The sequence below is a fragment of the Thalassophryne amazonica genome, chromosome 5 (assembly GCF_902500255.1).
Source record: "Thalassophryne amazonica chromosome 5, fThaAma1.1, whole genome shotgun sequence".
Classification (NCBI taxonomy): domain Eukaryota; kingdom Metazoa; phylum Chordata; class Actinopteri; order Batrachoidiformes; family Batrachoididae; genus Thalassophryne; species Thalassophryne amazonica.
This window is the reverse complement of record NC_047107.1, coordinates 118,424,827-118,437,006: the sequence shown is the minus strand read 5'-3', so window position 1 is coordinate 118,437,006 and position 12,180 is coordinate 118,424,827. Positions and strand designations below refer to the sequence as shown.

Sequence of the window (12,180 nt, the reverse complement as noted above, 5' to 3'; positions counted from 1 at the left end):
AAGGAAGCTCAATTTTAATCCATGTTCAAGACAGCTACAAAGTAATTTTACTGGATGCAAAAACAGGAAAAAATAAATAAACCTGATAAGAGTCTGTATGAGCAGATGATGCTGCCAGCATTGCCTATAGAAACCCATGACCTCTGCAGGTCACATAACCTAATTGGAGCATCCTTGATATTTATGGCGGTCACATGAGTGTCCTGGTCGTGTGCAAATGTGCTGAAGTGCTGCACATTAAATGGCACAACGCTGATTTTTCTGCAAGTATTGGTCTGATTTAACCCTTGAGTTCACAAAAATAAATAAAAAATAAAAAGCGCTGCACCAAATACAAAAAGCGGGCTCAACTAACTATTGAGCTAAACAACCAACTGATCATTTCAACTGCTGCGCTGCAGCTGAAAGAAGTGAATAGAGCAACAAGGTGACGGCTGTGGAGACAATGTGATCGCCAAGCCTTCTACTTTCACACGCGTCGTCGCTACATAACACACGCATGCACTCACACACCATTGCTATTATTCAGCCAGACAGCCGTCGCCATTTCCATGAGAATGGAGATTGTGAAACATGAGGAGGCAGTGATGTGAGCATCTGTTGCACCATGTGCCTTTAGCACAGATTCAGAAAGAGTTTCGATAGAACCGAAAACAAAAAAAAAAGGTTCTGTTGTTCCCTGAACACGGGTCTGCTTCACCATTACAGGTGGGTTGACTCTGATCCAATCTGATGCCAAAACTGCAGAACACCCTAAAAGTTACCAGGTACTGTTATCTGAAGTACATTTCATGTTCATAGCATATCTAATACATAGCCAATACACTTCCATAGTATGTAACAAGCAGTAGTAAAAGCAGAAAGACAGACTTGTAGCCAATGTGAGAAAGTAGCAATGGGGGTCCCAGCCATACTTGACAGCATTGTAAGCCTCTGTTGGACAAACTACATAATGACACTATTTACAACAGCTAAAATGGTTTTCTGTACTGCATATTCCTTAAACTAAACGTTCGGCAAAAATAACACCAATACTGATGAGCAGATATATTGGTCAGGCTCAAAGATAAACACAGGATGAATGATTAATATGTTACTTCACCACAGTGCACATAAACAAAACAACAACAAACTCTGGGCTTCTCATCAAAAACTCCTGCCATTTTCATGTTGTTTTTGCTGCCAAGTCATTCCATCTCTTTTCTATTTCCTTAAGCCCTGTCCTCGTAGCCGCCAGGTACTCGGATAATGGGCCTCTAACAGCCTCGTACTCACCACTAACATGTCTCCATCATCCTCGTTTGTCCTCGTAGTACCTCATACACAAATTGTCCTGTGCTATTTTTTGCTACATTTTGAACTTCTTGAAATTAACGCCACACTCAGAGATGAGCCTCATTAGAGGCCTCCAAATAATCTGCCTCCAAGGGCCTCTAAGAGCCCCTATTCTCCCACGTTTCTTGAATAACTTGTACAAAAGAAAAAAAAACACTACATGACTCATTATTCATCGTTCATTATTTGGTGTAACCAGGGCTTTGTATCTCTCCTGCAGTTATACTGCCTCTGTAGCTGATAGTGAGTACCACAACTCACAGCTGGTGTCATCATAATCTGGCACAATGTACACAAACAATGGTTGAAATTGAAAGCTGTGCCAGTATCAGCATGATTACAATGAAGCGGTTATGAAAGCAGAATAACACACTTAAACAAGAGAACTTATCATTTTATGGCATACTTGCACAAGAGCGCCCCCATAAATCCTGGTGTGGAGGTGCAGTCTTCACCAGCTGCACCTCATGCAGACTTAAGTTTAATTTACAAAAATCAGGATGACTGCTGATCCTGAAACATAAATTAGTTAGTGGGAGAAAAAACACTACCTCCACCATCACCTTTTCTTTGCAGCAGCAGCTGCAGCTTTCGCCGTTATCCTCACAACAAAGCAGCGGCAGGTTACAAGCAGCAACTTCTGAGAGTGTGTGATTTACATTTAGCCTCCAGGTGTGGCGTGCAGTAGCAGTGATGGTGTAGGACCAGTGGGCGGACGAAGAAGACCACATGTCGAGTCCTCATGCCTGACAAAAGCAAACACTTAGCACACTGCTGTTAGTTTTGCTGCTGGGCGGGTGGCAGCTGATGGTAAACAAACAAAATGCCACAGCTCGCCTCCCACTTTAGGAGGGATGGTTTCAATTACAGCCTCGCTGGCCGTGTGTAGCCATCTGTCTCAATATGGATGTTTGGACAGGCAGATCTTTTTGCTAATTCATCACTTAAACAAGTTGTGTTATTCTCAGAAAACAAACAAATTTTGCTGCTGGTGTTTGACTCTGTATAAACACCTGATAACTGTTATGGAGGTGACCTCAGTAGGATTTCTGACCTCTCAATATTGCCCACTGTGCTTACAGGTGGTTGTTGACATGATGCCAAAGTACCATGGTGCAGCACCTGAGAACTTTTGGTGTGGTGTGGTGCTGACCCTGTATCAGAGCTTCAGGCTCAGACCCCTAGCCACACACTCGCACACGCGCGCGCGCACACACACACACACACACACACACACACACACACACACACACACACACACACACACACACACACACACACACACACACACACACACACAAAGTGACAGTGAAGCAGGTGAAGTGAAGCTAAAATGCTCCTCAGAGCTAAAAGATGTTTGGGTTTTTTTCCCCCATTCCATAAGTCTAAATAAAGACTCCACAGCTCTACTACTGTGAGAACAGAGTTTAAGATGAATGAGAGCAATCAGGTGAGCTCAGGTCTGAAAACATGTGGGTCTCCACATCCATCACACCAAGTAACCACCCAGATTCTTGGAAGACAACCACCCAAGCAGCCCACTGGTCCATATCTACCTCTCAAAAGTCACCATCTATCTTCCACAGTGAGGTGAAACATGGGCATGTCTTTGGCCTTCTCCAGTTGTTCAGGTCCTCAATACTGAAACACCTGCATGATGGATCAGGCCCAGAGAAATGCTAAACACCAGCCCAATGGGCCTGCATAGGACTTGGTGAAGTGTCTTTAAATATTTCACTGTTGGTTTTAAAGACAGATAAATATAAACCTGTTTAAAACACATTTCAAGCTGTTGTAAAAACCTAAACCTAGTTTATAATCATTCTCAGAACATTTCCAAACAGTTTAAAACAATTTTTTTTTTATTAAACAGAATAAATTAGGAGTTTGGACTAAGTCCAGAAATAAATTACTTCAACAATAAATTGAAAAACAGAAATCTATTTTGTTGTTGATTTTCAATTTCAATTTATTTTCATTTATATAGCGCCAAATCACAACAAAGTTGCCTCAAGGCGCTTCACACAAGCAAGGTCTAACCTTACCAACCCCGATCAGTTGATCAGTTAATTAATTAATTAATTAAAGGAGATACCCTCTATGAACGCGATGGAAATCAGAGTCCATTGACCAATAATGAGCCTTTCACAAACATAAACATATCTGTGTCGGCGTTATGTTGGCTGTTAATCATTTTACAAAATAAACAATGTAGAAAACAAAAACACTCTGGCTGTTGGAAGGTCTGTCATTATGTACTTTGTCCAGCAGAGGACGCTCCCCTGACATTGTTTATAAAGCAGTCAAGCATGACTGGGACCCCCATCACCCCTTGGTCACATTAGCTACAAGAGACAGAGGCAAAGTGACCAGCTGCCATTTATTTTCAATCAGAGTAGGTGTTTTATAGTGGCAAGAGACAAGTGGTCGCTACATCTCTTGCTAGACGGACCAAAATAGACAATAAGTCGCATTTTTATTGCTAAGTGAAGACATTGTGATGGCAGAGTGATGTGCGTTGGTTAGCTGTATTTATAGTTATTTATAATCAAGTTTCATTTTTTATGTATAAATTGGCAGATATGTCGTTATCAAAAAATTTTCTCACCCTAATATCGTTATCAGCTCCCAAAAATTAATATCGATTGGGCTCTAATGGAGACTGTCTTACCAATGAGCTGTAGAGACGACTAATCAAGGGCCTTTACCTGAAGGGCTTGCTGGAATTTGGCCGTGTGTTGGATCACACAGGACCCCGACATAGTGACACTCGAGGAACCTGCAGTAAATCAGCAGCTTCCCCCACTCTGTGTAAACACTGAGAGGACACGAGGAATCTCACTCATGCACCATCTGAGGAAACAATGGTGAGAGAGGGCTGAGTGACGGCAGCAGGAAGGAACACTTCAGCAAAGAGGCCCCAGTGGAAGAATGGAAGTCATCTAAAAAAAGAGTGACGCGTTCTGCATCGTCACAAATACTTGACACTATATTTAGACTTTTACGGAAGAATGAAGTTATGCACTCAATCCAAAAACAAAAATATTGCATTTCTGTTTCAGTATGTCTGATCGAAACTACATGTTCGATAATTTCAATTGTGAATATTTATTAAAGCTCCAGATCAATAATTGGGTACTCCAGAGTCTGAAACATGATAATCCACCCCCCTTTTTTTAACAGCAGACCAAACAACTGAGCTTATTCATATTTATCGTCTGCAGCCTGTTTTAGATGAGTGACTGATTAAACTCTGAGGGCACAAAAGAATATTCATTAAATTGACTTTTCCTTTCACCCCTCACATATCCCAGAGCAGCTCCACTCCACAGGCTGAGGTTTTCGCACCAGCAGCGTCTGGCTTGAATGAGCATCCGCAGCTGTTTGTCTGAGCGGCAAACCTCACAGCTTCCATAATGGATCCTGTCGCCCGACATCATCACATGCTGATGGCTCATGAATCTCCCCCCACTCCCAACTCCGAAAACATCCTGCAGGTAAAACTGCACTGGAAAAGTACCTACAACTTTCAGATTCTCTATTTCAGTCTGTTATGCTGCTGTTAAATTACTTTATTTTGACTTTTGTAAATTCCTGCACAGTTACAGCGCACTCGCCATCTGTTACCATGTACAACATTATGTACAACGTGCAAGTTATCTGTTGCTGCAGCGATAACTTAGACCACCAAAACACTAGATGGCAGTGTGACATCTGCTGGAATTAGTGACACACACACACACACACACACACAACAAAAAAAAAAATGCCTTAAACATATTCAAATCACTGCTCTTGGGGTCTTACGTGACCTAATGCACCTCATATCGCCTGATGCTTGGCTAATATTGGCAAGCAGGGCAGCGTTTGGATTCCCTGGAACTCAATTTAAGTCACATCTGTCGCTTGCAGCACACAGATGGAGCAGCAGAGAGGCAAAACAAATGAGGCACGCCGATACATCGAGGCTTATTTTTACTTTCGTAGTGTTCCGAAGAATGTTAGAATTGGGACACTGCTAAAGGCCAGTTTTGTCACCATGCTGCTGCATGTCTACGTTGTTTCTGGCTGATGCACAGCGCATGATAACGTGCAAAAAAATCTGATTAGCTGAATGTACCTCTGCAGTCACGCGACAGGCTTGACCTGCGACAAAAATACAAGAAATATCAAGGAAAAGGTGAATTTCGGCACACGGCAAACCAGATAACGGCGTTAGCAGAGAGAGAAGATGCTATGTTAACAGGATGAAAACTGTTTTCACTCCAGGCTTTTTCCATTTCTTCTGCACTTTATGACAATGAATGTAACACTGCCCCTGGTGGCAACGTGGAGGTACTGCAGCTGACTGTGCATGTCAATGAAGACAACACTGATTTTTAGCTGCGAAAGTTAAAACCAGTGTAGCTTAATCTGTACATAAAAACACCGGCACCGGTTAGTTCTGCAAAACAGAAATTTGTGTCGTGTTTCTCGTATGCACATCTACAAATGTGCATATGAGACTCTTCTTATATTGATTTGATACCCCTTTAAAATCAGGTCATTGGTCAGACATTTGTCTCTCGATCTGCGTCATCTCCAGTACAAGAGTTCATGCATGACTTACTTGGATATGCCTCAAATTGCCTTTTCCATTGGCAGACTTGAGTATTTATGTATGGGAAAAAGAACTTAAAAATTCTTATGTTCTATTGAACAGGACATGTTCACAAGCGTGTTCCCACAGCAAATGATAACAATACACAAGTATTGGATTGACTGTACATAAGGGAATGAGAATCAAAAGAAAATATCATCAGATCATACATACATTCATGTGGTATTTCATGCAATTGGGTTAGAGAGCATGTGTTCAATGAACTGAATAAAAAATCAAACCAGCATAATAGGACTCCCCAAAATTCTGCAAACTGTTCTATAAAGTAGAGATGTTAGTTTATCCACTCCTGCAAATTTCGTTAAAAAAGGCTGATGGCGCGGGCCACCAGGTGGCGCTAAACTTCCTCAAAATTGGGCAAGTTGAGGACTTTGGTGCCCCCTGGTGGCCAGCACCATTAAGACCCCAATGTTTTTTCAGTTGCATTTGATAGAGTAGGGCCTATATTTGTTGATAACACTGAAATCTGGTTGGGGTCTTGATGGCGCAGAGGGTTATGGGCCTAAGGTTATGGGAACCTAATCTGGAACAAACCAATCGGTTAACAGTTCTACGGTGTGGACAAACTGTTCAAAGCTTGTGCGAAGTCAAACGGATCCACACTGGAGCCATGGTGACAATGACCCTGACCAAAAATGGGAGGAGCCAAAAGAAATCAGTTTATAGTGTGGACAAATTGGTTTAATGTGTATTTAAGATGTTTTAAGATGTTCAATCCAGATATTACCTGTTTGACTGGTTTAAAACTCCCGAAACTAGAAAACTGTTTTTTACTGGGTTTACACTAAGCCAGTTCTGACTTATTATTAAAACACAACTCCATCCATTTGGGAACATTTAATTATTTTGTTAATATAATGTGATATTTTACAGCCTTGACAGCTCCTTGTAAAAGTAATTAACAGTTGGGCTGCTGCAGTAATCTGTACTCAGTTACTAGTTGATACTTTGACGTCAGGTGTCAGAATCCAAAGGTTGTTCAAACAAAGTCAAATTCCACAAATGTCTATTCAGCAATGTTCATGACATCATTCCCAAAACCCTGCAGGTCATCAATGCTTTCACCAAATCATCCAACTGCCACTTTGAACATGTTTCTGACATCGGCTTCTCATTTTTGACAATCTGACTGCAGCGAAATTCCCAACATCGATAATTCACCGACTGTCAGAGGAACACATTCTGGACAAATAAAATGAACTATGTTGTCTGCACATGATTAAGACACATGATTGGAACAGAGAACCACAGTTTGATTGAGATTAAGTTCCATCATCCCTCAGTGTGCTGCAGGACGGAATCCTCTTAAGCCCCTTTAGCCAGAAGGTAGTGGGTTTAAAAATAGACCTCTGCCAACGAGTGGGGGTGGGGGGGGGGGGGAGACTCATTACTGGAATGTACCCAGAATCTCAGGGTCCAAAAAGGCCAACGGCTATTTTGCAAATGCTAACAAACCATAAGAATGTTGTATTGCAGGTCAAGTTCAGCCAACATGTTGGATCAGAACGGAGCTCAGAGAATACCAAAGTGAAGAAACCAACAGTCAAATTAAAATATCTAAAACATAAAAGTACTGCCTTGCACCAACTCTAAATATTTAGTTTAGGTCTCCTGAATCAACAAAGTACAATAAACATAAAAGCAGCAGCTGAGATCAATAAGGTACTCTAAATATAAGTTAGTGTCTCAGGTCAACAAAACACTCTAGAAGGTAATATTCAAGATCAACAAAGTTCTCTAAATATTAGGGCAGCATCTTACGTTTGCCAAAGTACTGTAAATATTCAGGTAGCATCTCAGAGCAGTAAGGTACTCTAAGCATTAAAGAAGCATCTCAGGGCTACTCTAGATATTAGAGTAGTATTTCAAATCAGTAAGTATTCTAAAGGTACCATTTCAAGTCACCAGAATGCAGTTTCTTGGGTCATTATATCGCATTTCAGTATGCAGCATCACAGAGTAAGTTACTGCATTTGGGTGGTATTGGATGAATGAAGTACTCTAAATACTAAGGAGAGTTTCAGGTCAGAAGTGTCAGTTTCTTAGATTAGTTATTGCGTTTTAGTACACAGCATCATGGTTACTGTATTTGTATTTTGGGTAGTACCAAGCGATTGAAGTATTCTAAATACTAAGGCAGTATTTCAGGTCAACAAAATACTCTATAAATGCAGTTTCTTAGATCAGCATATTACACTGCACGACAGTAATGATTTATTCTATTATCTCGGGTCAGCAGTACACGTCTGAAGTATCTAAAGTACTCCATCAAAGGTATTAGTACCAGATTAAAGGTATATATCTGGGTTAAATACCAATGTAATAGTTTTGTTAAATCAAATGTATGCATGCAGCGCGCGCACTCACCTCACCGAGCACAAATCCAGCTCTTTGAATCCTTTAGAAAACGTGCGCGTAGGCAGTTCGGCACGCGCGCGCGCGCTCACAGCACCATCACCGGCGGTACTCGGGTGGAAAGTAACCAAAGAAAAAAGTAAGAGACAATTCCCAGCAGCGTGTCAAGAACCAACAAACGAACCAACATGCAAAGCAAAAATAAAGCAAAAGAAAACAAAAACGGGTGAACGAATAAGAGTGCAGTAAAATCCACGAGGTCAGGTGCGTCTGTGCGCCGCGCGCAGTCTGAGCTGCGAGCGCGAGGACCCGCAAGGTTTTGTTCAGAGAAAGCCGACAGCCAATCAGAGACCAGAACGCACGCCCCTCCCTCCCACTGTTTTCTCTTTCATTTTTAATCTCTTAAACCTCTCATTGTCTCACACCAAACCCAAAGTTACCGCTTAAATAAAGTCATTAGAATCATAATTAATTCATCGTTACTCTGCTGAGCTGCTCAGTGATCAGCAGCCCTCAACTCTACTCACACAATTTAAAACCTTCACAATAAAATGGTAAAGAACCAATTTTGCATCGTCAGATTATTTAATAAAATGAATTTTCTGAACAACAAAAAAAGTTTTTCAATGTTGAATAAAAAAAAAATCCGCTACAACAATTATTAGCCCAGTTTGATGAATTTATAGAAAATCATTACTTTTACAGCCACTTCTCTTGCGACAAGTCGGGATAAACACATAAACATTTGTAAAATGACTGAATATGTCTTGGACTTAATTTCCTTAAATAATTAAGAAAAACAGAGATTGTGGTGAATAAACTGCATTTCTGTAGTGCTTTAAAATGATGCTTCACATTCACATATACCAAAGTCATTGCGCAATGTGCTCAATGGCACGCTGGGAGGAACTTGGGGATTAGGAGCCTTCACCAAGAATTTTCCTGTGTGACAGGGATTTGAACAGAGGATCCTCTGGTCACAAACCAGCCACTTTAGCAATAGAAGTCCTCAATGTTAAACCGTACAGAGATTAACTGGAATCCTTTCCCGGTTTGTTTTTTCCCCCATAATTATGAACACAAAGACAACGTGACATCCCCCATTCCCGTTTTCATGTTGTTACAATATGAAATTCTGCCTGGAAGGTGAATGTACAGACGTGGGCTTGCGACTGGAGGAATCTTGGTTTGATTCCCTCACAAAATGAAAAATCACTCAAGTCCCTTGGACAAAGTCCCTAATCACCAAGTTACGACCTGGTGTGCAGTTGAGCGCCCTGCACGGCAGCACACCAATATCGGTGAGTGAGTGTGTGCATGTGAACTGGTGAATATTAGGCATCACTGTAAAGCACTGTGAGCACTGCATCAGGTGGAAAAGCATTATACATACAGACCATTTATGACAGGAAGAGCTGGATTTTTGTACATTTTACATCTGCAAAGAATCTGTAAAAATGCTATCCTAATGTTACAAAAAAACAAACTAAAAACAAATTCAGAGAACACTTGTTTTTGTAAAGTCATAACAGAATTCAGTGTTTTGCCATTACACAGAATGCAATGTTACACTATAAAGAATTCAGGCAAAATTGTTGGATGACTTCCAGTTCAGTTTCTCGCCAACTACAGACTTGGATTCACATTTCCCACACTGCTATTACAAGATCTTTCAGGAATAAGGCAAACGTAAGACCAGAGGAAAATAAATAAATAAATACATTATACAATATACAAATCTATTCTAAATAGCCTCTAAGGACAGACAGACAAAGCATAAAAAGAATGCAAAACCTGAACTTAAAGGTACATAAAAGGGTGGTGGGGGGCGGGGTGTAGTCTTGATTCTGGGGGGTCTAGGGGTGGTCCCCCAGAAAAATTTAAAAGAGCAAGTCAAATTTTGTATATTCTGGTGAATTGTAATGGTATGAAGCCCTCTGAAACAACAAAAACTCACTTCAAACTGTCAAGTAAAAACACAGTATTGATTATGGGGGGTCTGTGGGATCTTCCCCAGAAATTTTTTAAAAGAGCAAGTTAAATTTTGTATATTCTAGTGAATTTTAATGGGTATGAAGCCCACTGAAACAAAGAAAACTCACTTCAAACTGTCAAGTAAAAATTCTTTGTCTTCTGTAGTATTTTGATCTGTTCTAATCCGGTAAATGCGCCAAATGGGTGCTGTGTCACTGGTTGTACAGTCAATAAAATACAAAATTAGGGCCTCAAGCAACTGACAACGTTGTTCTGCTGTGCACAAAGTAACACTGTCACCAGTTTTGAAAACACATGTGCACTGAGAAACTCAAAACTGGCTTATTCACATTTAATCGGTAAAATGCTCTCCCTCGTAAATAAAACTAGGGCTGCAACTAACGATTATTTTAGTAATCGATTAATCGGTTGATTTTTTTTCAATTAATCGTTTTTTATTTTTTGTTTTTTACTTACATGTGAGTTTTGCCATTATTTCTTTAAGTGAGTTATTATTAAAAGACCTTTGTCACGCAACATCGTTTGACCTTGTAACAAAGTTATGTTATATTCTCATCAAAAACATACCTGGAGTAGTGTTTTGTTTTATTTTGCACATACATACATCACTGACACACCACAAAGATTTCCATCAGGTTTCACCTATGAGCATTTTTAGATGCCTACAGCAACTATCTCAACCACTGACAACACATTACAGCAAGAGTCCACAAAAGTATTTTAAAGGCCTGACTAATGTGTAATATGCTATATTTAATAATATATTTTCATGAAAAAGACACAAATGTGCAGTTTACTGCATTTTTTTTTCTTGTGTTAAAACACAGCTGAGATGTGGTTTGACCAAAACAAATTGTCATTAAACTTAAATAAAGCAGGGATGAAGTGAAGGTGTAAGAGTCACTAGGTGTTGGCAGGAAAGTTATTTCTATATTTATTTATTTATGTTCATTGTTAGTTGGTTTAATCTTTTCTGTTTTATCAGATTCTTTTTGTCTGTTTCTCTAAAACTGTATTGTGGCATTATTAGTTATATTACTATTATTGTTGTTGTTGCTATTATTATTGATATATAAATAAAAATAAATAAAGTATTACAATTTGTAATAGCATTAAGCTCTAAAAGTCAAATGTAACTTTAACACTGAAAACGCCATAGACATGCTAACGCGTTAGCATCGGTCCCGTTTTTAAGTTATAAAATACATCTATCAACTGTTTCAGAAGACCATAACAGGTCGGTTTAACATAAAAAGGTAAATATTACTCAGATATATGCTCTTTAGGGTTTTAGTGGGGAAAAATTAAGATAAGCAAAATAAAACAAAGAACCGAAGCAGCAGATCAAAGCACTGCTTCACTGGTTCAATGCAAAGCCACACCATGCTCCACTTGGGGAAGGTCTGCCAATGTTCCCACAAAGACAGAGAGGAAAAGGACCGCGGCTCATGGCATGCAGGAAACAAAGCGGAGAGGAGTGAAAATTCACACAGTCCCTTCCTCCGCGGTGCGGCGCCATCCACAATGACATTGCTGCTGCTTTGATTAGCGCAGAACGGGATGTTGCTTCGACAGTGAGAGTATCATATTTCGGCCCCAAAACACGCATGACACCACGTGCGCGCGCGTATATGTGGTTAAATTTTCCAAATGACGGAAATCCGTTGTGGTGACAGAGAACTTTAACCCATGTTCGAATGAGTTCACATGCACACGCTACTGAGTGTTAACACTTTGCATTATGGGTAAGGGCAAAACACATAAAACAAAAACAGCAGAAAGGCTGGAATGTGTCAAACAATCGATACTCAGAACAATGTTATAAAATACGCCCT

The 12,180-nt window shown here is 40.2% G+C and overlaps 1 protein-coding gene across 1 annotated transcript in view; it reads right to left on the bottom strand.

Moving 5' to 3' along the window:
• The window catches only part of rasgef1ba (RasGEF domain family, member 1Ba), a 79,295-nt gene extending 70,651 nt beyond the window's left edge, over positions 1-8,644 (bottom strand). The window contains exon 1 of the mRNA XM_034171188.1: positions 8,363-8,644. The gene's annotated coding sequence lies outside the window, so the exon portion shown is untranslated. The remainder of the gene's footprint in view (positions 1-8,362) is intronic.
• Between the last annotated feature and the right edge of the window lie 3,536 nt (positions 8,645-12,180).